Source organism: Stenella coeruleoalba, assembly GCF_951394435.1.
Source record: "Stenella coeruleoalba genome assembly, chromosome: 2".
Lineage (NCBI taxonomy): Eukaryota > Metazoa > Chordata > Mammalia > Artiodactyla > Delphinidae > Stenella > Stenella coeruleoalba.
In genome coordinates, this window is record NC_137147.1 from 7711075 (window position 1) to 7734752 (window position 23678).

General features: G+C 39.6%; 1 protein-coding gene across 8 annotated transcripts in view; it reads right to left on the bottom strand.

The window, feature by feature from the left end:
* VRK1 (VRK serine/threonine kinase 1) overlaps positions 1–23626 on the bottom strand; it is an 84419-nt gene extending 60793 nt beyond the window's left edge. For 5 of the 8 annotated variants that reach the window (XM_079912129.1, XM_079912127.1, XM_079912125.1 and 2 more), the window contains exon 1: positions 23538–23576. The gene's annotated coding sequence lies outside the window, so the exon portion shown is untranslated. Of the gene's footprint in view, positions 1–22963; positions 23059–23537 lie in introns of those variants that run through there. The other 3 variants (XM_079912124.1, XM_079912123.1, XM_079912126.1) reach the window with 3 other exon arrangements.
* Between the last annotated feature and the right edge of the window lie 52 nt (positions 23627–23678).

The following is a 23678-nucleotide window of genomic DNA, read 5'->3' on the forward strand; positions in this document are numbered from 1 at the left end:
CCTGCATCCCATCCCCTCCGACGTCCTGACATAAACTATTAATTAACACCTCTGTCAAATGTTCAACATCTCCCTCAACTAGATCCTTCCCATCAGCTTTTAAATATGCTCATGGCTTGCCCATTGGGGGGAAAAAAATGTTTTTTAACCCCCCTGCACTATCATCCTAACTCTCTCCTCCCTTTCAGCACAAAACCTGTACTTATGAACACGTCCTTTCTCCTCACCCTGCCCACAACTCACTCCATCCGGACTCTCCCTTCACAAGCCCACTCAAACTACTCTTGCTCAGGGCACTGAACCCGATGACTTGAGGAATCATCTCATTTGTTCCGCTCATTACCCAGCAGTGCTCAACACTGTTGTTAATTCTTTCTTTCTTGAAACGTTCTTTCCTTTTGCTTTCACAACACAACACTCTACTGGTTTTCACTCTACTGTTTCCGGCCACTCACAGTCTAGGTATTTTGGGAGACACAACAGTGAGTAACACCTCATTCTTTCAAGGATTTTGTTCCACTTTTTGATGTATAGTTTTCCAGGATTGTATCATGCTAAAAAAGCAGACCACTGTACATGGTCTTACACCAAATACATCAAAATACAAATCCTATAAGAATAAATTACATAAAATAAAAACATGCCATTAAATAAAATTAAGACCTCTGGAAATAAAATTAATAGCTTTAAAATTAAGATGGAGGCATATACAAAAAATATAATTGATTGATATGAATATTCTTTAAGCTAACAGATCTGAAAAGAGTTGATAGTGTCGAAGAGATATCTGCACACCCATGTTCAGAGCAGCACTATTCACAACCACCAAAATGCGGAAGCAACCTAGGTGTCCGCCCACAGGCAAATGGATAAACAAAATGTGGTACAGATGTACAACACAGTATTATGCAGCCTTAAAAAAGGAAGGAAATTCTGACTCATAACATGGAGGTACAAATACAAGTGGTATTATTTCAAAGACTGTTCTTATACATGCTAATTACATAAATCTACTTGTTTTCACAGCAGTAAATAAAGGTTAACTGTGAATTATGTGAACTTATGAAGAAGAGTAATGATTTGTTCATACATTCACTCAACAAACATTTATTGATAATCTGCCACAGGCCAAGCACTTGTTCTAGGCACCTGTTATACTTCAAGGAACAAAACAAAGGTCCTACCATTTGACACTTATATTCTAGAAAAGACAGATAATAAAAGCTAACATAACGGGTAAGTTTTAGAGAATGGGTAATATTTTAGAGAATGTAGATGCTATGTTTCAAAAAAGAATAAAGTAGAGCAGGTTGGGGGGAGGGGATAGAGGACGGGGAGTGCAAGGTGACCGGGGGCAGCGTGCAGTATTAACGGAGAGGTCATGGTCAGCCACACTGAGGAGGTGAGATCCGAGCAAAGATGGGAAGGAGGCCACGTGGGTATCTGGGGCAGATATCCTAGGCAGAGGGATGAGTGGTGCAAAGACCCTAAGTTAGGAGCCTGTCCCGCAACCAGAGAAGAGTAAGGATGCCAGTGTGACTGATGTGGACTGAGCAAGGGGAAAGAAGGAGAAGTCAGAGAGGGAACACGGGAGCAACAGATCGAATGGAGCCCCGGGAGCCACCGTAAGGACTCTGACTTTAGCAAAAGGGTAAACATAATATTTGGAACGGGTTTATACTTGCATTTTAATTCACAGTCCTTCAAATGAGTCAAAATGAAGTCAAAATGAATCAAAATGAAAATCATACTCTGAACACTCAAGAAGAATTCTCCCACTGACCAATTTCTCACCAAAATTTTTACTTTTTTTTTGTATTTCTGGTTAACATGTATTATTCCATCCTCAAAATCCATTTCATCTGTAGGCTAAACTTGATATCATGATTACCAAAATCTTAAGTGCCATTGTCACTAAAGTCACCTCAAGGTAGGAATGGTTTTATAATGGATCAACTTCCATTTCTCAAAAGTACGGGACAGGACTAGGTCCTATTCTCCCTTTAACTTAAACTAAGTTATTTGGTAGTGCTACTTGAGTAGATGGTTGCAACTTTTTGACAAGAAATATAAAACTTTTACCATTCTATGCCTCCTTTAAAATTTAAAATAAAAATAACACTCAAGGGCTTCCCTGGTGGCGCAGTGGTTGAGAGTCCGCCTGCTGATGCTGGGGACACGGGTTCGTGCCCTGGGCCGGGAAGATCCCACATGCCGCGGAGCGGCTGGGCCCGTGAGCCATGGCCGCTGGGCCTGCGCGTCTGGAGCCTGTGCTCCGCAACGGGAGAGGCCACAACAGTGAGAGGCCCGCGTACCGCAAAAAAAAATAAATAAATAATAGTAATACTCAAACCCACAGAATTCTATATTATTACAAGTCATAGTGTCTGCTTCATTAACTCATTTACTCAACAAATATTTATTGAGCACATACTCTGTGCCAGGAACTGTCTAGAAGATGGGAATAAAGCAGTGAACAAATCAGACAAAAATCTCTGCCCTCGTTGAGCTAATATTTTGTTTAGGAGAGACAGATAATTTTTTTCAAAATTAAAACATGAGCTACATCCAATGGTAATAAGTGCTAAAGGAAAAAAATAAAGCAGGGACATGGCGGGGGGTGGGGGGGCAGAGATGAAACCGAAAAGATGATCTGGTAAAGCGTCACAAGAAAGTGACATTTAAGCAAAGACCTGTAAATAAAGTGAGTGAAGTCAGCCATGCAGTGACCTAGAGGAAGAGCACCCCACACTGAGGGAGCAGCGAGTGCAAAGGCCGAAGGCCAGGACATGCCCAGCCTGTCCTAGCAGCAGCAAGGTGGCTGGTGCATCTTGCAGAGAATGAGCTCAGGGAGAACACTAGCTGGTGTCAGAGACATAAATGGGCAAGGTGTGGCCATCACGTCCAACATGGAGGCCCCTGTAAGGACACTGACTTTGAATCTAAGTCAGATGGGAAATCACGGGAAGGTCTGGAGCAGAGAAGTGGCATGCTCTGACTTAGGTTTTCAAAGGATCACTCTGGTTGATGCGTCAAACAGACTGGAAGGGGGCAAGGCAGAACACCTACCAGTTATTACAATGGCGTTGCTACTGGAATAACCGCTGACTGCATTCATCCTTACTGAATAGTAAGGATGTCAACTTTTTACAAACTGACCTGATTTTAAGCAGCTAAAGAGAGGGGTACAGAAGAATGTAAGAGGTTTTTTAACTTTACACAAGCTACCCACCCCCAGAAAAACAAGTCTACAGTACCAAGTAGAAACAATCAATATTAGTGACAGATGGTCTAGGAAACATGCTAATCATCTCATATTCTAGATTTTCTAAGTTCTACCTTTATGGCAATTTAGTTCACCAGGAAATTAAACATTTGAACTCATTTATTCCAAAGGCATTTATAAAACACCTCCAGAATATGTGCTGGAAACTGTGCTAGGGACTGGAAATATAAAACCAAATAAAATGCAACCTTTGGCTTCAAGAAGCTGCACTTAGCTTCATGCAAAAACACCATCACACAGTTATGATTTAATATTACACCATCAGCTTCAAACAAGGATCAATAAAAAGCCCTCCAGGTAAAGAATGTTTCTGAATCCTTTGATAAAACTATTTATTAAAGACAGTGAGCAGTTGTATACATCAACTCTATTAGTTTCAGGGTGGGAAAAAAGTGCCTCCTCCAGTGATGCAACTTTTTAAGATATTAAGAGCTATGAAACTCCTGTTTCCCCTTTTTCAGTGGGTGCCTGGAAGTTCAGAGCAAAAGTATAAACTCAATTACATAACTATCCATTGTCAGAGGCAGTAATTCTCAATCCTGGCTATACATCATGGTTACCAGTGGAACTCTGAAACAGTAAAGGCCCTACTCCACAAGAGCCCCAGCATCTTCTATTTTAATCCTGCACAGGGGGTTGTGATGCACAGACTGGACCACTGGTCTAGATATAGTCATCCCTCATTATCCTCAGGGGACTGGTTCCTAGATCCCCTTGGATACCAAAATCCACTCAAGTCCCTTATATAAAATGGCATAGTATTTGCATATATTCTACGCACATCCTTCCATATACTTTAAATACTATCTAGATTACTTATAACCTAACACAATGTAAATGCTATGTAAATAATTGTCCATGTGGCAAATACAAGTTTTGCTTTGGGGAATTTTCTGGAAAATTTTCTCAAGTATTTTTTTTTTTTTTTTTTTGCCGTACGCGGGCCTCTCACTGTTGTGGCCTCTCCCGTTGCGTAGCACAGGCTCCAGACGCGCAGGCTCAGTGGCCATGGCTCACGGGCCCAGCCGCTCCGCGGCATGTGGGATCGTCCCGTACCGGGGCACGAACCCGTGTCCCCTGCATCGGCAGGCGGACTCTCAACCACTGCGCCACCAGGGAAGCCCTCAAGTATTTCTGATCTGCAGTCAGCTGAATTCACAGTTGATTGAACCTGTGGATGCAGAACCCACAGATATAGAGGCCAACTGTATTCTGGTACATCTTCCTTTCTTCATTAAGTCATTCATTTTCAATGTAAGGGCTCTATTACATACAACTCTATTGTATTAGAGGATTTTAGAAGTTGGGTAAAAAATATAAAATAGTGAATGAACGATTCAGAAGGAGCCTCCCCAAAAAACACCCTTTTCCCATCCCATCATATCCCAGGCCAAAAACATTTATCCATATTTCAAACTTATTTGAAATTAAGAAGTAATTACAGGGCTTCCCTGGTGGCAGAGTGGTTAAGAATCCACCTGCCAATGCAGGGGACATGGGTTCGAGCCCTGGTCCGGGAAGATCCCACTTGCCGCGGAGCAACTAAGTCTGTGCGCCACAACCACTGAGCCTGTGCTCTAGAGCCCGCGAGCCACAACTACTGAGCCCACGTGCCACAACTACTGAAGCCCGCGTGCCTAGAGCTCGTGCTCTGCAACAAGAGAAGCCACTGCAATGAGAAGCCCACACACTGCAACAAACAGTAGCCCCCGCTCGTCACAACTAGAGAAAAGCCTGCATGCAGCAACGAAGACCCAACGCAGCCAAAATTAAATAAATTAAATAAATAAATTTTAAAAAAAGAATTACATATTTTGGTGTAAATGGCTTCCTGCCAATCTACAGTAAGTCAAAGAATAAAATCAAATAGGAGATAATCAGTCAATAAAGAACTTCATCACCTCTTTTGCTAAATTACATTGTGAACAATTTGAAAGCAATACATCTAAGGACAGTCCTCTTACAAATGAGCCAGTTAATCAGAAGTTGATTAATGCATTGGTTTAGTGCTAAGAAATCATATGCAAAATAAAATACAGAATCTTGAGTTTTTATAGCCACTTCACAACAATACACAGGGTCTTCTTCATATATTTACTTTTGTCCCCACAAATCCTACAGTTGAGACAGAACTATAAGGATGACCACAGGAATAAAAGTAGAGTTACTACCAATACCATTTAACACAAACAACTGAGACACAGGAAGGTTAACTCAGTTCTGTTAGGGACACCCAATCAGTCCCCTGGTTTCACTCAGAGAACCAGGCATATCAATAAAAGTATGAAAAACATTCACAGCTGTATGGTACCCTTAGTAACACTAACAAAATAAGAGTCAAATGTAACACAATGAGAATTTAGAAGTGAACCTCCAGAGATAATGATCCCATCAATTCATAGATTTATTTCTGAAAAACATTAAGCTAAACTCAAACTGTGATACAATCTTTAGAAGCAATTGTCACACTAGTCATGTTTTCACACTTAAGCTGGAAAGAACTAGGTGAAGACTCGAACTTCTAACTTGGAAAAATAAAGTGGATATCTTCACAGGAGAAAAATTTCTTCCTAGTCAGATTTTTTAAACTTGTATTAAAAAAATGATTAACATTAGATTATAAAAAGTTTTGGTATAGTGAATAAAATGTTTAAAATACAGTATCAAATGTACTTCTTCAACTTTTATTTCCTTTAAATGATTTCCAAAAGTTCTAAAAGAGGAAGACTAACTGCAGAATTAATTTTTAACTGAGAACACATAGTATGGTACAATTTCAAACACAATCCCAAGATACCTCACTGCCACCACTTGCCCCCAAAAAGGAACGATGTCATGAAGTTTTTGCTGTGCACTTCTTCTGACTTTTGATGCAGTGATTAAAACATCCATCCATGGAGTCCTAACAGGTCTCCACGAACCAACCATGAATAAGACACTACAGTAATATTTAGAAAACTTCCTGCTCTGCCCAGGCAAAGGCATCAAATCTAAGAGAAGAACAAGCTTGAAGATGCCAACCTCAAAGGGAGGTGGGTGCCTAGCTCCTTGACCCATAAGCCCTACAAAAAGAGCTGAAAGGAACGCTTTTTTTTTTTTTTAATTAAATTTATTTATTTTTGGCTGCGCTGGGTCTTTGTTGCTGCCGTGCAGGCTTTCTCTAGTTGCGATGAGCGGAGGCTACTCTTCATTGCGGTGCACAGGCTTCTCATTGCAGTGGCTTCTCTTGTTGCGGAGCATGGGCTCTAGGCACGCGAGCTCAGTAGTTGTGGCCTGCAGGCTCTAGAGCGCAGGCTCACTAGTTGTGGCGCACAGGCTTAGTTGCTCCGCGGCATGTGGGATCTTCCTGGACCAGGGCTCGAACCCGTGTCCCCTGCACTGGCAGGCGGATTCTTAACCACTGCACCACCAGGGAAGTCCCAGAACACTTCTTTATGTAAAGCAATCACAGGAACTTTTCTAAAATTAGAAATTTTGAACTATATTGCTAATATTTTTTATAACATTTAGCACACTTTGCCAATCCTGTAAATGACAGCTTTCCCATTAGTTCTCCTATTTTGGGGGCGGGGGGGCGGGTTGCAAAATTAACTACCAAACGTTGCTCGTGGTTAATTCTCCGGGTGTTCTGTATTAAATCTCTGCAAGATAGCTGCTGAACAACATCTTTCCTTATATATTCTTGCAGCAGGGCTCAAAGGAAGACTATTTCTCAATACTCTAAAGGAAATTAGGATGACCAAATAATCAAAGTAAATCAGAAGAGTACTATAGACATAAAAAATTCTGCATGAAAACAAAAGAACTTTGCAGAATCTCAGAAACAAGAAGGGTTTTCTAAGCAACACATAAAATAAAACACATAAGGCCTAAAGAAAACTGATAAATTTGACAAAAATTCTCCACAGGTTAAAAAATACCATAAACAAATTCAAAAGACAAATAAAAAATACCTACAAGACCTATGACAAAAGGCTAATTTTCTCAGTACATATTCAAGAATCCTTTAAATTATAAGAAACAAAAGACAGAAGCCCAACAGAAAAATGGGAAAGTGACATAGAGAGGCAAATTCATGGAAAAAGAAATAAAAATGACCTAAAAAAAAACCTTATTAGAGGAATTTTCAAATGCATACAAAGTAGAGATGTGATATAATGAACTCCCATGTACACGTCACCCAGCTTCAACAATTATCCACACATCGCCAGTTTGTTTCCTCTGTATAAACAATCCACTAGCCCCTCCCAAGACTAGTTTAAAGCTCACCTCAAACATCATATAATTTCATATGTAAATTTTTCTAACAGGGACTTTTTAAAAATACACTCACCATATATCATTGTCACACCTAATAAAATTAACAATTCCTTAATATCACCTAATAAGTGTTCAAATCGCCCCAACTTTTTTTTTTTTTAAAAAGTCTTAGAGTTGATTTTTTAGTCACTGTAACTGGCTGATGTGTCTTTGAATCTCTTTAACAGACAAGTGCCACCTCTCTCTTTAATTTTTTTTCCTTCCCCTTGTCATTTGTCCTGTAAAATTTCCCACACTTTGAATTTTGCTGATTATCTTAAAATTGTCACGTAACCTTTTCTCCTATATTTTTTGTTATTGCAGTTGCTCAAAGTGTCCTATCTCTGGTGTCTGCCTTTCAGCAATAGACCACCAGGAACAAACCTGTAGTTAAATAAATTGGGAGAACACACACCACAGGAACAGTGGGGCATCTCATAAGAGAATGTTGTAAAGAATCTATGATAGGATTTGGGCTTTGGTTGGGTAATTTGGGGGAGGGCTAGGGAAGCAGGAATTTCTCTAGTTTCTTTTGGATGTGGTTAGAAAGTGGGGTAATTCTATGCCGGGTATCTCAATAAATCTTATCTGAGGGGAGACTAGAACCAAGATAAAGCAGTAATTGGTAAAGAAGCTGCGGTCACTCATTCTGGCCAAGTATTTTGTGGGTGGCAGCAACCTTGCTCTTGTTTGTGCTCTGTCTCATTTTTCCGTGCTCTCGGAGAAACTTTGAGGCATTCTGTGAGATTGTTTATGTTTAAATGGAGAACAGCGTGGTCTAGCGGTGACACCAGGCCAGCTTCTGAGTGCCAGGGCCGCTCTTCTCTTTTTTCTTTTGCACTAGACAATGAAGCCCTTCAAGTTGACCATCGTGTCCCTCTTACTCGACCCCAATAGTGCTGGGTATTTTCCTTGCCTCACAACCATTGACAGGTAAGTTAACAGGGCCAAGATTCAAAAAATATGTATGGCAAGTGTAATTTTTGCAAAAATGCCTTTTTTGCTAATTAACTTCGAAGTACTGAGAGCGTGCATACTGCAGAATCATTTGCAAAATGAAACGTCTTAAAGTGGTAAAATATTTGCCTTAATGACTAATAATGTAAATGTCATAAAAAGAGTATAAAAGACAAAACAGAAACATATTCAATGTTACTATAAATACACAGCCTAACTATTAAATAAAAAGAAGGATGACTTCCAGTGATCAAGAGGACAAAATAATGAAATAAATAACTGATGTAAAGCTCTTCAGAAAAAAGTTTTTAGTTCTTGTTTTACTAATACAAAACGTTGACAAAAATTCAGTTGAAAAACCTTGATGTGATAAACTACTGCAGAATATATGCAAAAATAGTTAAGAAAATAATGTATAAAAATAGTACCATTATGAGACTACAAAAGGATCTATTCCAATAACGAGCAGATGTACATTTTCCCGTCTAAGGTATTCCACAGTTACATATTTTGCCAATGGAGGCTGTTGCCAAGAGAATGCAAAAGGGCTTGAGAGCACTCTCAACCCTCCTGCTCATTATAGAAAGAATGAATGGTCCCTGAACAAAACGGAAAAAAAAAAAGGAAGGAAAACCAAGGAAAAACATGTTTCTAGTTGAAAATAAATCAAAGTGAACATTAAAAGGTTAATGAACTCAATAATAAAAAGGCAACCCAATTTAAAAACGGACAAAGGATCTGAACAGACACTTCTCAAAACAGATAAACAACTGGCCGATAAGCACACAAAAATATGCTCGACCTCACTGGTCATTAAGAGAAATAGAGATCAAAACCGCAAAGAGATACCACTTCACACACACTACCATGGGTATAAACAAAAAGACAGAAAATCACAAGTACTGGTGAAGATTTGGAGAGATCTTCATTGCTACTGAAAATGCAAAATGGTGCAGCCACTTTGGAAAACAGTTTGGCAGTTCCTAAAGAAAAGTTAAACACAGAGTTACCACATGACCCAGCAATTCCACTGGTACGTATGTACTCAAGAGAAATGAAAACATATGTCCACACAAAAACTTGTGCATAAATGTTCACAGATAGCAGCATTACTCATAATAGTCCAAAAGTGGAAACAACTCAAATGTCCTTCAAAGGATGAATGGATAAATAAAATGTGACATACCCATACGCTGGGATTTTAGTCAGCAATAAAAAGAAATGAAGCACTGATTCATGCTACAACATGGATGAACCTTAAAAACATACTAAGTGAAAGAAGCTAGTCACAAAAGACCACATATTGTATGACTCCAATTATGTAAAATTTCGAGAATAGGTAAATTTATAGAGACAAAAGCAGATAAGTGGTTTCTTAGGGCTCTGGGGGCCGGGCGGCAGTGGGTGACGGCAGAAAATGGAGAGTGACTGCTACTTGGTAGGGGAGTTCTCTTAGGGTTGATGAAAATATTCTAAAATTAGATTATGGTTACAGTCCTGTGAAAATACAAACACTGAACAATACCTTTTAAATGAGTGAATTGTATGATAACTGAACTGTATCTCAATGAAGCTTACTTTTTAAAAAAAGATTAATGAGAGGGAAAATGTGATACCAATGACAAAGGAAGGAACAATAGCTATCCTGAAGTTATGACATTCTGTGTAAAGAAACTATACCTTCTGAAAGAAGGGTAGATATCACCCCAACGCAGGCTACTAAGAACACAGAGGAGCCAGCAAAGGGTACACTTTGTTGTGTCACCAGTGTGGTTCACTGACTACTCCATTGAAGAGCACAAGTATAGTATGCAGCTATTCGGAGGATATGCCACCTTCCAGAGCACACATGCAACATGAGAGAGAGAATTCACTGAGACCAGAACTCATTTGATCATGAATGACTTCTGCTGATTCCTGAAACTCTGCATTGTTATCTGTGATTCTCAGAAGTTCAAGTAGGAAACTGAAGGAAAGGACAAGCGAAATGAATAGTATATGTATATGACATTCAAAAATGGAATTGGCGTCCTGAGCCATGGCTTACTAAAACAGAATGATGAGCTCCTGGCAAGGGACAGAGAATAACAACAAGATCAGAAGAACAGGTGCGGGGGCGAGGACTTACCACCGTGATCAAGAAAGCTCTTTCCTCAGTAGCTTAGATGACAATCTAGATGGCATACTCATCATAACTGGTGATAACATAAAGCTGGGAGATATCAAGAACACATCAGATAACAGAAACGAGTTCCAAGAATATTCTGATAGGCCTAAATAAAACTGTAAACTAGGGAGAATAATCTAGCAAACTACAGCCAGGATGAAAATCAGAAAACATTTCATTCAAATCCTTCATTTTGCAGGTGAAGCTGAGGCCACAAGGGTTTAATAACATGCCCAAATTCAGAAGGTGCATTAAAGGTAGATTAAGGCTGAGAATACAGGAACCCTAACTCCCAGACTGGTGTTCACCTGACCCAATGCTACCTGCTACTACTCATATAGATTAATTAGCATATAGGGAAAAAGAGAACCTTGACCCTTACCTCACAACACACAAAAATCAACTCCTGAAAACTGAGACCTAAATGTGAAAGGTAAGATGATAAAACGTCTTGAAGATAACATAGGAAAATATCTTCATGACCACAGAGTAGCAAAAACTTTTTAAACAAGACACAGAAAACACTAGCCATAAAGGAAAAGATGGGTAAACTGAAATTGATTAAAATTTAGAATTTCAGTTCATCAACAAGACACAAGAGTGAAATGGCAAGTCATAGATGGAAAGGGATTTTTACAATTCATATTTTCAACAAAGGATTCATATCCAGAATATACAAAACTCCAACATTTCAATAAGAAAAAAGACAACCCAGTTTGTTAAAAATTGGTAAAAGCCTTGGAACAGGCACTTTACAACACAGGATACCTAAAAGGCTAATAGCATATGAAAAGGTGCTCAAGTCACTAGTTATCAGGGAAATGCCAATTAAACCACAATGAAATCAACACAACCACAGAATGGTTAAAAAAAATTTTTTAATGTTTAAATGACAGTACCAAGTGGAAGTGAAGTTGCAGAGCAATGGGAACTCTCAGTTTGCTGGTAGGAGTATGAATTGGTACAATCATTTTGGACAACTGTTTGGGAGTAACTACCTATTAAAGCTAAAGATACATATGCCCTATGACTAGCAACTCTACTCTTAGATCTACACTCAACTAAAATGAATATACATATGAAGCAAGAAATATGAACAAGAATGTTTACAACAGCATTATTCATCAATTGCTCCAAAGTAGAAACTATTCAAATATCCATCTACAACAGAATGGATCAATTGTGGTCTATAATTTGAGGTAGTTTTTAAAAATGGTCACAAATTTTCTGACACACCTTCCATAAAGATGTGAGGTCTAAGTTCCCTCCCCTTGAATCCAGGCAGGGTTGTGTCTATTTCAACCAACAGAGTATAGTGGAAGTGATGTTATGTGACTTCCAAGGATAAGTCACTCTCAGGAAGCTTCCTCTGGGAACCCAGCCAACGTGTTTGAAGAGCCAAAGCCTTGTGGAGAATCTGCAACCAGGGCACACCCACCTTTATAGCAACCACCATACTAGTGATAAGGTGATAAAACTTAGTCCCAAAACAGAAGAGGAAGAATATGCACTGAAGAAAATAAATATAACACCAACCTAAGCCCCTACACATGCAATGTCCAATTTAAGCTTGGTTTCTTATTACAAGGGCCCAGAATGAGGATGCAGGAGCTCATCTCCAAATTGCTGTGATTTTATCCAATACCAGAGAGACAGTGCTCACTGGATATTTCCTAAATCTCCTCTCCTTCTCAAAGGAATCTCTGCTTCTGGAAACAAACATTGACCTTCCTCTTGTTATATATGATCATCAACCCCACTACAGCCTTTTCAGCAGCAAAATCTGAACACTATCCAAAGAGTACACCACGGACTCAAAAGTTGCAAAGAAGCAAAGCAAGTTTCAAGTAGAAGTTTCTGACTCCATTCAAACTGTTTTAGATATACCGCTGGAAAAATAGCCACTTTCAAAAAAAAAAAAAACAACAAATTAGGTGCTCTGATCAACAATCCCAGATGAGGATTTCTCTGGTGGCGCAGTGGTTAAGAGTCCGCCTGCCAATGCAGGTGACACAGGTTCAAGCCCTGGTCCGGGAAGATCCCACATGCTGTGGAGCAACTAAGCCCATGCGTCACAACTACTGAGCCTGTGCTCTAGAGCCCGCAAGCCACAACTACTGAGCCCACGTGCCGCAACTACTGAAGCCTGCTCGCCTAGAGCCCGTGCTCCACAAGAGAAGCCACCGCAATGAGAAGCCCGTGCAGCAACGAAGAGCCAACGCAGTCAAAAATAAATAAATAAATTTATAAAAAATAAAAAATTAATATGGTTGTTGTTTAACCCCAACTAAGTTTGGAGTGCTGTGTTATGTAGTAATCGATAACCAAAACTAATGTATTATGCAATAACAGATAACCAGAACTACCGAGCTATTAAAAAAAAAAAACACAACATACTATATATGCAACAACATGGATGAATCTCAGATACAATGTTGAATAAAAGAAGCCTGGTTAAAAGGAGTACGTAATATAATTCCATGTACATATAAGTTCAAAACCAGGCAACTAAGCTATAGTTATAGAAGTCAGAAGAGTGGTTACCAGGGTGGGAATAATTACTAGAAAGGGACACAACAGAGACTTCTGGAGTGCTAGAATAGCAAATGTCTTGATCTTGGTGGTAATTATAGTGTGTTCACTATGTTAAAAAAAAAAAGAAAAAAAATCATTGAGCTAGCTAAGATTTATGCACTCTTCCCACTATGTATTGTTTTGAATCAGTAGAACTTGGTAACCTAACAGTTAAGGGTATGAAGGCAAAATAAGAATGACTCTAAGTTTTCAGGCATAATTGACTAGGTAATGCCATTAACTGAACAGTTAAACCATGGGGCAAATAAAAACAGAAGCAGAAAGCAGAGACAATGTCCTATTCATTTTGTATTCAAGTACCTACCCCAGTACTCAATACACAGTCACTCTGGCTTCCAAGATACTCTTCTCATTTCTATCCTACCTTTCTGCCCACCCCTTCTTGGTCTCCTTTGTTGCCTCCTTTGTGTCCAGCTGCCTCTTAATATTGGGATTCCTCAGCCTTCCGTCCCCAATTCCCCTTTCACAGACGTGCACACGCACAAACGCACACACCTTTCTCCTGTATTTTCAATTTCAGTTGACAGCATCATCATCACCTACTTGTTCTTTTGAACTAGAAACTTCAGAGTTGACCAAGAATTGGGATTGCAGTTAGCTAAATTAAAAAAGAAAAATTTAACAGGATAAACGTAAGTCCTCATGCTTGAGCACCAAAACCAATGCATAAAAACAGAATGAAGAAGATATGGCTTAAACAGATCTAGGGGTTTAATTCAACTCTAGGTTCAACCATGATGTGGTTATCAAAAAGATATAGCTGATAATAAAAATGTAGTATGTAGAAGAAAGGCAATATTTTTTCCTAGCCTAATAGAAGAAAAGTGTTGTGTCTAAAACCAGAGATGCAACTCAATTTTTTACTAATCAAGCCCTGCCTGGAGTACTGTATTCAATTTTAAGCAGTACAGTTTAAACAGGGGATTAAATCAAAGGAAAGTCACCAATGTGGTGAAGTGACATGAAATCATGCCTTGCAAGGAACAGTTAATGAACTAGATGGAGGTGTTTCAACTCAAAAAGACTGAGGAGACTAGATGACGGTCTTTGAGCATTTGAAAAACCATTACGTGGAACAGGAATTCAGCTTGTCCTACATGTCTCCAAAAGACAGAATTGGGTGGGAGAAAGAAGAAAGTAGACTTCCACTCAATCTAAGAAAGAACTTACTAACAGTCAAAACTTTATGAAAAACAGGGACAATTTTGCCTCCCTGGCCAGGGATGCTAAACACCCAACAATTCAGAGAACAATCCCCTACAACAAAGAACGACCCATCTAAATGTCACCAGTCACATGGTTGAAAAACCCTGTTCTAAAAGTAGTGAGCTCCCTGCCATCGGAGGCATTCCATTATAGACCAGACAATGTGATGATATCCAATACATGACTTTCAAGAATGGTGGGAAATGAGTGGAATAAAGATTTTCTGTTTCGATAACTCTCCAGAGAAAAATACCCTCAGGCATGTTACAGTGATGATGATATGGTGATGATGATAAACACTTACTGAACACATACAGTGGACCAGACATGATACCAAGTGATTCATTGTACATATTTCACAGGTCATTCTCAAAACCACCTATGAAATAGCTACTATTTCACCTTGATGTGATGGTAAAATTAGGTTGCCCTGATATCATACAGCTGTCAATCTTGGAATTCAGATCTACCTGACTCCAACTATGTACATCACTGTCCCAACCATAAATACTCATGACTTCAAAGCTTTCGTACTCTAGAAAACAAATGAAACAGCACGTATTCTAGAAGTATCGGGACAATGTCTGAACAGGTTTGTACTCACTGCAAACCTAGTTGGCTGGGAGAAAGAGGAAAGGATTATTTGAAGTAGTCCAGTGATGAAGGAGAGATCAATTATACTGACTGTCCCCAACTGCCTACTTTTGTAAGAGCCAAGAAGCTCTTATATACCCATGGAATCTCAGTCAGAAGCTGAGATTAATGATGACATCCCTTTATCCATAGGCGTGAAAGCTCAGGATGGACAGACGTTTGAACATCCCCGACTGGGAATCCTGCCCTTAACAAATACACTAGATGCAGATACATGGTTTCTTGGCTGCCTCTACGCAAGCCCATCTGTCAGGATGGCAGTGTGCCTGCTCACATGTTGGTCAAACTGTCACTAGGGCATAGGTGCCAAGCAATGATAGTTTTAAATGGGCAGCTTGCATAGCACTGTAAGAGCTTGCTCTTCTGCAGGGAAAAAAAAAACCAAAAACAAAAAACTCCGCTTTAATACTGAAGGGTTGCAATCACAAGTAAAACAGTCTTGGTCAATCTGAACATTTCAGTGGAAAAAAGATCCAGACTTGTGGAAAAGAATCAGACTAAGGAAATTAAATCAAACAGAAAAAGTGCTTTGAAGGCAAATAAGTGATTGCACTAAAGCTTTTCACATTGCCAACCTTTCATTAATACACGTCACGGTAATCTCTTATGCAGTAAAATCCTCTGCTCAACAAGTCATCATTGATGTTTTATAAAAATGGAATGATATGGCTTCCCATGTTCTAATTAAAAAGTAGAAATGCATATGGATATTTAGCAGTTTGACATTAAATAAGTTCTATTTGTTAAGTGGCTATTTTTTAAATGACAGAAGTTTAATCCACATCCAAGATAATCTTTTAAATGCACAAAAGAAGGCAGAAACCAAATGAGTTTCCCAAAGGTGAACAGAAAAAGAAATATAATTTCTTCGGGGAAAGAATCAAGAACGGGAAGTGGATGTTAAAACAGAAACTGAGTATTTTGGGTCACAAATTAATAAATTAGGACTCGGGGGCTGTCACGTATCACATCCCCCTGACTATAAGCAAAATGTCCCTAAACTACATCTAGGTTCCTATTCTATCTCTAAAGATCCTTTGGATCACTGGCATGAAGTATCTAACATTCTTATTGCTTGGAAATTCTTCCCTCAGACTAAAACTCTAATGCTGCAGTTTGAGCTGTGTGTCCTTGTTCAGTCCTCGGTGATTTTGAAGAACAGCTGGTCATCATCATTCTCCATGTGGTTCTTCATATACAAGTATCAGGACATACTGATTAAATAACCCCTAAGTCTCCTCTTAGCCATGATAAATAAAAGTGATTCCATTAACTTTTCCTCACTGGACCAATTTATCAACTCTTTACGTTTTTATCATTTCAGTTGCTCACCCCTTGGACCCTTTTTAGGTCTGATAAGAAATGTCACCCACATCAACAATGAGCCAACATGTACAATTTACTAAAAGAAGCATTAAAATGAAGGAGTTTGAAAGTCCAGCAGAGTTCCCAGTATCCATCACTGAGGACAGTGGCAAAAGTCTGAAATCTACTATTATTCTTCTAGGAAATACAAAGGACATTGTTATAAAGTGACACCACTGTTTTGGCTTTGTGGTAGACGTCTGTAACACAAAGTACTAAGTCAAGTTCAGGGTCCTGGCTATAACCTGTTCTTCCTACCAACATATTACTGTACTGCTATAGGTGCCCCTAAAACAACTTCTCTTGAAGACCATCTCTCCCATATCATTTTTCCTGCTCAAGAACCCACAGTACATTCTAGTGGCCAATGAAACTGATTATAAACTGGCCAGCAGTTTTCTAGACTCATGAACCAACTATCCTCCCCTTCACTCCCATGACTCCCCAGAACAGCCAGTTCTTACCTATTTTCTCTAGGACCTAACTTTGCTCATGCTATTCTCTAAAATGTGTTCCCACTTCCTCTCAAATCTATACATAAATTTTTTTCAAGACTTAAGGCATGAGTCTCCATACCTTCATACACCTTCATAAATCTGTATTAATTTTCATCCTTACTTGCTTACTCATTTCCTCCTATCTTCATTTTGTATGCAGTTTACAGTGTACAGCCAGCTGATTTTTGATAAAGGTTAAAAAAAATGATTCAATGGAGAAAGGGTAGTCTTTTCAACAAATGGTTTGTCACAGTTGGACATCCATAGACAAAAGAAAAAAAAAAAAAAAGAACCAAGACCTAAACGTCAAACCCTCTGCAAAAATTAACCCAAAACGAATTCATTGATCAAAATGTAAGACATAAAATTGTAAAACAGAAGAAAACTTGGAACATCTACTTGACCTAGGGTTTGGTAAAGCGTTCTGAGACATGCATGACACCAAAAACGATCCATACATTGGTAAGTTGAACTTCATCAAAATTAAAAACTTTTGTGCTGCAGGAGACACTGTAAGAGAATGAAAAAACAAGCCACAGACTGAGAGACTATATATGCAAATCACATATCTGGCAAAGGACTTGTATTCAGAATATATAAAGGATACTCTAACCTCAACAATAAGAAAACAAATTAGAAAATGGGCAAAAGATTTCAACAGACAAATCACCAAATGAGATATGAATGTGTGGGAGTGAAAAAAAATTTTTCCACTACTCTTCTAGGTTCTTTTGGCTGGTATATTAATTAAATTGACATATGACAGATTAGCAGGAGAAAAACAAATTTAATTACCTCCATAAAAATATGGGACCCAAGGGTAAGTTGGGCAGTTGAGGCTAATATACCATCCTGAGCTAAGGAAGGGGACAGGGGCCTGGGACTTCAAAGGGGAGGAAGGTAATTCAGACAATAAAATCAGATGTTTTGTTATTAGATGCCAAACAGAGAGGGCTTTCAGATAAAAGTTAGCTCTGGTAATAGCTCTCTCTGAGCCAGGCTCCCTATCCAAATTCATTTGGCAGTTGAAGTGGAGGTAAAAAGCTCTTGAGTCTTGGGTCTCCACTGTCTTTGGCTTAAGGTAATCTGCATGCCATAACGGCACATTTGGGGGAGGCTTTTTCTGAAACCCTTCAAATGGCAAATAAGCACATGTAAAGATGTTCAACATCATTAGCCATTAGGAAAATGCAAATTAAAGCCATTATGGAATACCAATACACACCTATTAAAATGGCTAACATAAAAAATACTGCTAACACCAAATGCTGGTAAAGATGTGGAGAAATTGATCTCTCCTGTAGTGATGATAAGACTGTAAAATGGTACACCTCTGGGAAAGTTTGCAGTTTAAACACACACTTACCCCTACAACCCAACAGTTGCACTGGAGTATTTATCCTAGAAAAGTGAAAACTTATATTCATACTAAAACCGGTACATGAGTGCTCATAGCAGCTTTATCTGTAATAGCCAAAAACTAGACAAACCACAACCTTCAATGGATGAATATTATGTGGCAAAGCCATACAAAGGATGAGCACAATACAATGATCAAAACTAGGAAAATGACATCGATAGTGTTAGTAATAAAAGTACTTACTCAAATTTTAGTTTTTACACTGTGTGTGTGTGTGTGTGTGTGTGTGTGTGTGTGAGTGCACGTACACACACGTGTATGGTCCTGTGACATTTCATCACCTATAAAGATTCTTATAACCGTCACAATAAACAGGACATACAACTGTTCAATCACCCCAAAGAAACTGCCTCATGCTCCCCCTCTATAGTCACACCATACCCCAAGCCCTCACCTTACAAAACTGATCTCTTCTCCATTTCTATAATTTTATCATTTTGAGAATACTATATAATGGAATTCGAATCACACAACCTTTTGAGGCTGGCTTTTTTCACTCAGTACTATGCCCTTAAGCTCTATCCAAATTGTTGCTTGTGTCAATAGTTTGCTCCTTTTTGTTAGGAGTAGTGCTCCATTATATGGCTATACCACATTTTATCTGACCATTTACCCACCGAAGGACGCGTTGGGTTGTCTCTGAGTTTTGGCTATTATAAACAAAGCCGCTAGGAACATTCACATACAGGTCTTTGTATGAACATAAGGTTCTATTTTCCGAGGATAAAGGCCCAGGGGTGCAACTGCTGGGTCATGTGTTTGACGTATATTTAACTTTTTAAGACACTGCCAAACGAATTCCCAGAGTGGCTGTACCATTTCACATGGGCAGCAACACATGAAAGTCACAATTTCTACAATGCTTTCTAAAAGCCTGTAAAACAAGTAAGATTAAGCCTCTTAAATGTTATAATCTGACCTTAGTATTTTTTAAATGGATTTTTAAAACTTTTTTCCTGATTCCCACAAAAAGACTTCTTCTTTATTACCGCTAATGAATGAAGAATGTATAATCAGATATAATCTGTATGTTGACAGCTCTGTTGCTGTATTATATAATAAGCTGCAATAAGAAGTGGAACAAAAGCAACATTGCCAACAGAAACAGCAAGTTTGTTTCTCTGTGTTCCTGACGCAGTCTATGAAGACTAAAGGCCTAACAGCACTTTCTAACACACAGTGTGATCACAATCCATTTATACGCAGTATCAACAACGGCAGTTTGTTCAGCTGTTACTTGGTAAGACAATTTGAGGAAAGCAACTAATCTGAAATAAAGCTGTAGTTATCTTAGGTATAAGATTCCTAACTTCATGACTTTTTTAAAAATTGTGGATATAATTGACAATTAGATCGATAATGGAGTCTCTCTGGGATTCCTGAAACAAGGAGCTAGATCTGAAGCAGACATATCTATCCCAAATGTAAACAGCAATAAGTCTGCCAGTCTGCAGAGAAAACAAAATAAATGCACAGAAAGAAACTAAAAACCCGTGAAAAGAGTGGGATGGTGCTGCCCTTGTGCCCACTGACTTTCCAGTTCTCATCAGTCCCTTTCACGACCAACTATGTAATTCTGGATATTGAGCTCCAAGACAAATGTGTCCTTACAATATGACAGAACGTTGTCAAATCTCAAATTAATAACCTTGCAACTTAATTACATGACTTCCATCTAGTGTATCTTCCCACTTAATATATGTGGCTTATTGATAAACATTTTAGTATGTTTAATATTCATCCTAAATATTGGCCAGTGTGGACAGCATCTATAGAATTTTCAAATCTGAGAGTACTGGCTTCTATCCCTTGGAGAGAGAGGAATTATTGCAAAGAATCATCAAAATCCATGTACCTACACTAAGACTAAATAAATAATACAATTCAAACCAAGCTGACAAAAATGTTGTGGCTAATAAAATTCCCTTTTTTTTTTTTTTTTTTTTTTTGGCCTCACCGCACAGCATGCAGAACTTCCCTGACCAGGGATCGAACCTGTGCCCCCTGCATTGGAAACATGGAGTCTTAACCACTGGACCACCAGGGAAGTCCCTAAAATTCTTAATAAATTTACTCACCGATGTTACTAGAAGTAGTTTCTTGTCATTAGTGTATACTGGTGAATATTAAAAATCAAATTCTAATTATGGGGGGAAGGGCAGACTTAATACCCCTCCAGACTCTCTAGAGAGCTTTTCTTTCATCAAGTGTCCATATGTCATCCAGAAAAGAAGAGCAGAATGTGCTTGAGTTTGAGTGCAAAGATTTAAGATGACATTGGGAGAGATGGAGCAGGAATAATTGGGCAAGTGCATGAAATTATTTCCAAACAACCACCTCAAAACGTTAGGTACTTAAATATCATTCAGAAGCTAAGGGGACAAGATATTAAAGGGCACAGCCCTCTTTATAGCTTTATAATGGCACGTACGAACATATTCACAGGAATTCGGGTCAAAAGGGCCAAACATGCCCTAGAGTATAAAGACATCTTGGTTACACCACCTAGCTAAATGCTTTGTCAGGATTCTATCACCTTTCTAAATTAATACTACACCCTTATTCCATATTTTCTACATTTTATCACTAAGAGTATAGTTTTCCAAACGTGCCATACACATTTGACTCCTTGTGTGGTGGTGGCTAGACAACCAAAGTCAAAAAGAATGACCTCTATTAATCTAAAAGAACACTTGCTTCGACAAAACACGATAGCAAGAAGAGACTCTGCACCCAGCACAATTCCTGACATACAGTAGCCACATGACATCTGGTGAATAAATGAGTCCACCTCTGCTACTCTGAAAAATAACCTTGGCAAACATGTAAAACGTCCTACCAGTCTGAAAAATATTCTCCAGGCCTATTCAGTTACCCATCATTCTTAAAACCCATCAAGACCAATTTCCATGAAAGCCTCACTCACACACAGAGGCAGCATTTACTTTCCATTAGGTTCAGTGCCTGATACATGGAGATATCAACATTTGCACACTTGCATAAATTCAGGAGTCATCCTTCTTCTTCATTTGATATAAGGTAAATTTTTAAGCTTTGCCTCATTTCCAGTAAGTTTTATTTATCAAATCAAAAATACTTTCAAAGTTTCGTTTTTTAAATCAAAATTCTATTCATAGCACATTATATCTTCTTAGGGATGGTTTTAAGGGGAAAAAAACATAGCTGTCAAAATAAAAATCTTGTTTTTCTTTCCTAGACATCTGGGACATTCACTTATGTATTTATTATTATTTCACATTAGTTCTCAAATTTAAAAAAAAAAGCTGGCTTATTTAAGAAATTTAATTTTAGGATCTGTCAACATTTTGAATGCACTACTGTTATTTTTAAAATATACACTTGCATCCTGGAATAAAACTTAGCATAAGCTTTCCATATAACCATTTCCTGGGCACTAACTAACTTACTATATGCCAGGTTCTGTGCTTGACACATTCCTCCATTTTCTCATTTGTTTAACAAATATCCTCTCGCGTTTTTTGCAGCGCTGAACATTAAGAAGCCATTACACTCTAAACCTGATATTTGCACTAGATACTAGTACTAAACGGACAATAATGCTTAACACAAGTTTACTGTCATTGGATTCAAGTTGTGTTACCATATTAACTCAGAATCTGATCAGCAATGATGAGATGCACAGAGAATAGCACCTGTGGCAGCTTCGGCAGAAGCTAGCGTTAAGTGACAACTTAAGTTGCATTCCCTTCCACAGGTAGCTGATCAACATCACCTTACCCACCCAGAAATTTAATTCCAATTGCTACAGGCCATTTTGAACAGCACAAACATAATTTGAATAAGATGATTATATAAAGAACCCCTGCCCCCCCTCTGAAACTACTTTAAAATTGTAGATTAATTTCTCCCCAGAAGTAACACACTCAGCATGTCATGGAAAATAAGGGGCCTTTATTCTTAACTCTTAAAAACAAATGCTGCCCTACATTTTTTTAAAACTCTTGCAAATTTCAGACTCCACAGATGGGCAACTGCAGTTTAAAAAAAACAAAAGAAAAAATAATAATTAATGAGACTCTTTGACAGTTCCCTGAAACCGCCACCCTCCCAAGAGCAAAACTGGTATTTCCAAGTTGTTCCAAGAAGGCGAGACGGGGGAGGTAAAGGAAGAGTCAATACAAAGCATCGGGGGGAAAAATGGGTGACTTGATAGAAAACAAGTTAGAAAAATGGGTGGCCTCAGTAGGAACCCAGTGGCTGCTTCCCCTTCCTCTCTCTCTCAACCCAGCGACGCTGGTGCTGTTCGTCGAATTTAAATAAATCACCTATGAGTTTTAAGACCGGAGCCAAAAATTATTTCGACAGAAGGAAAAACTATTTGCTGCCCTTGAATACAGCTGCATCAGCAAAGGGAGCCAGCCTGCAGCTACGGAGAGACAACAAAGGACAACCGTCAGAAGGATGCGAAAATCCCTCGTATAACTCCCCACGGAGCTCCACCGCCTCGAACCCTGCGGTTAAGTGCAAGCTCTCACCCGGCCTCAGTCGGATTCTGCCAGGTTAGAAAGGCCTGGAACGCTATCCTCCGGGGAGCGGGCTCCTTCCCCCAACTCGGATCTCAAGACCAACGTCACCTCTCCTGAGATGCCCTCCCTCAACCCCACCACTGTGGCCCACAGTCGCCTGTCCTCATTTTAAGGGAGCTTTTCAGCATCTGCAAAATGTCATATTTGCTTCCATTCAGTTTCCTCTGAAAAGGGTGAGCTCCAAGACGGCGTAGGGAGCCCGGCGGTCTAGGCTGGCCTACAGAGGTCACCTCCCAGACCCAGCCCGAGCAACCAGGAGGCGGTGCAAGTATGACCAGCCTACATGCCGTCCAGAACCGGGAACTGAACCTGGGGGACCAGCCTGGCCGGTGCAGGCAGCCCAGGGCCGCAGCGGGGCCTGAGGGAGCCCCGGCGGGAGAGGACGCCAGCGGCGCGCCGTCCGCAGCCCACTGCGCCGCCCAAGGTCACGGCCGCCCCGCGCCGGCCCAGTCCCCGGCCTCCCCCTCCACGGCGCCCTCTCGGCGCTGGCGCTCTCGGACCGCTCGGCGCATGGCCGCCCTACCCCGAGCTGCAGACCCGTCGCCTTCCGCTCAATACGAACTTCCCGCCGGTTTCGCCGACTCGCAACTCTTCAGCTGCTCCGGCCCCTTCACACCCCGCAGTATGCGGCCTTCCCATTGGCTCAGGCGAGCGTGAGAGGCGG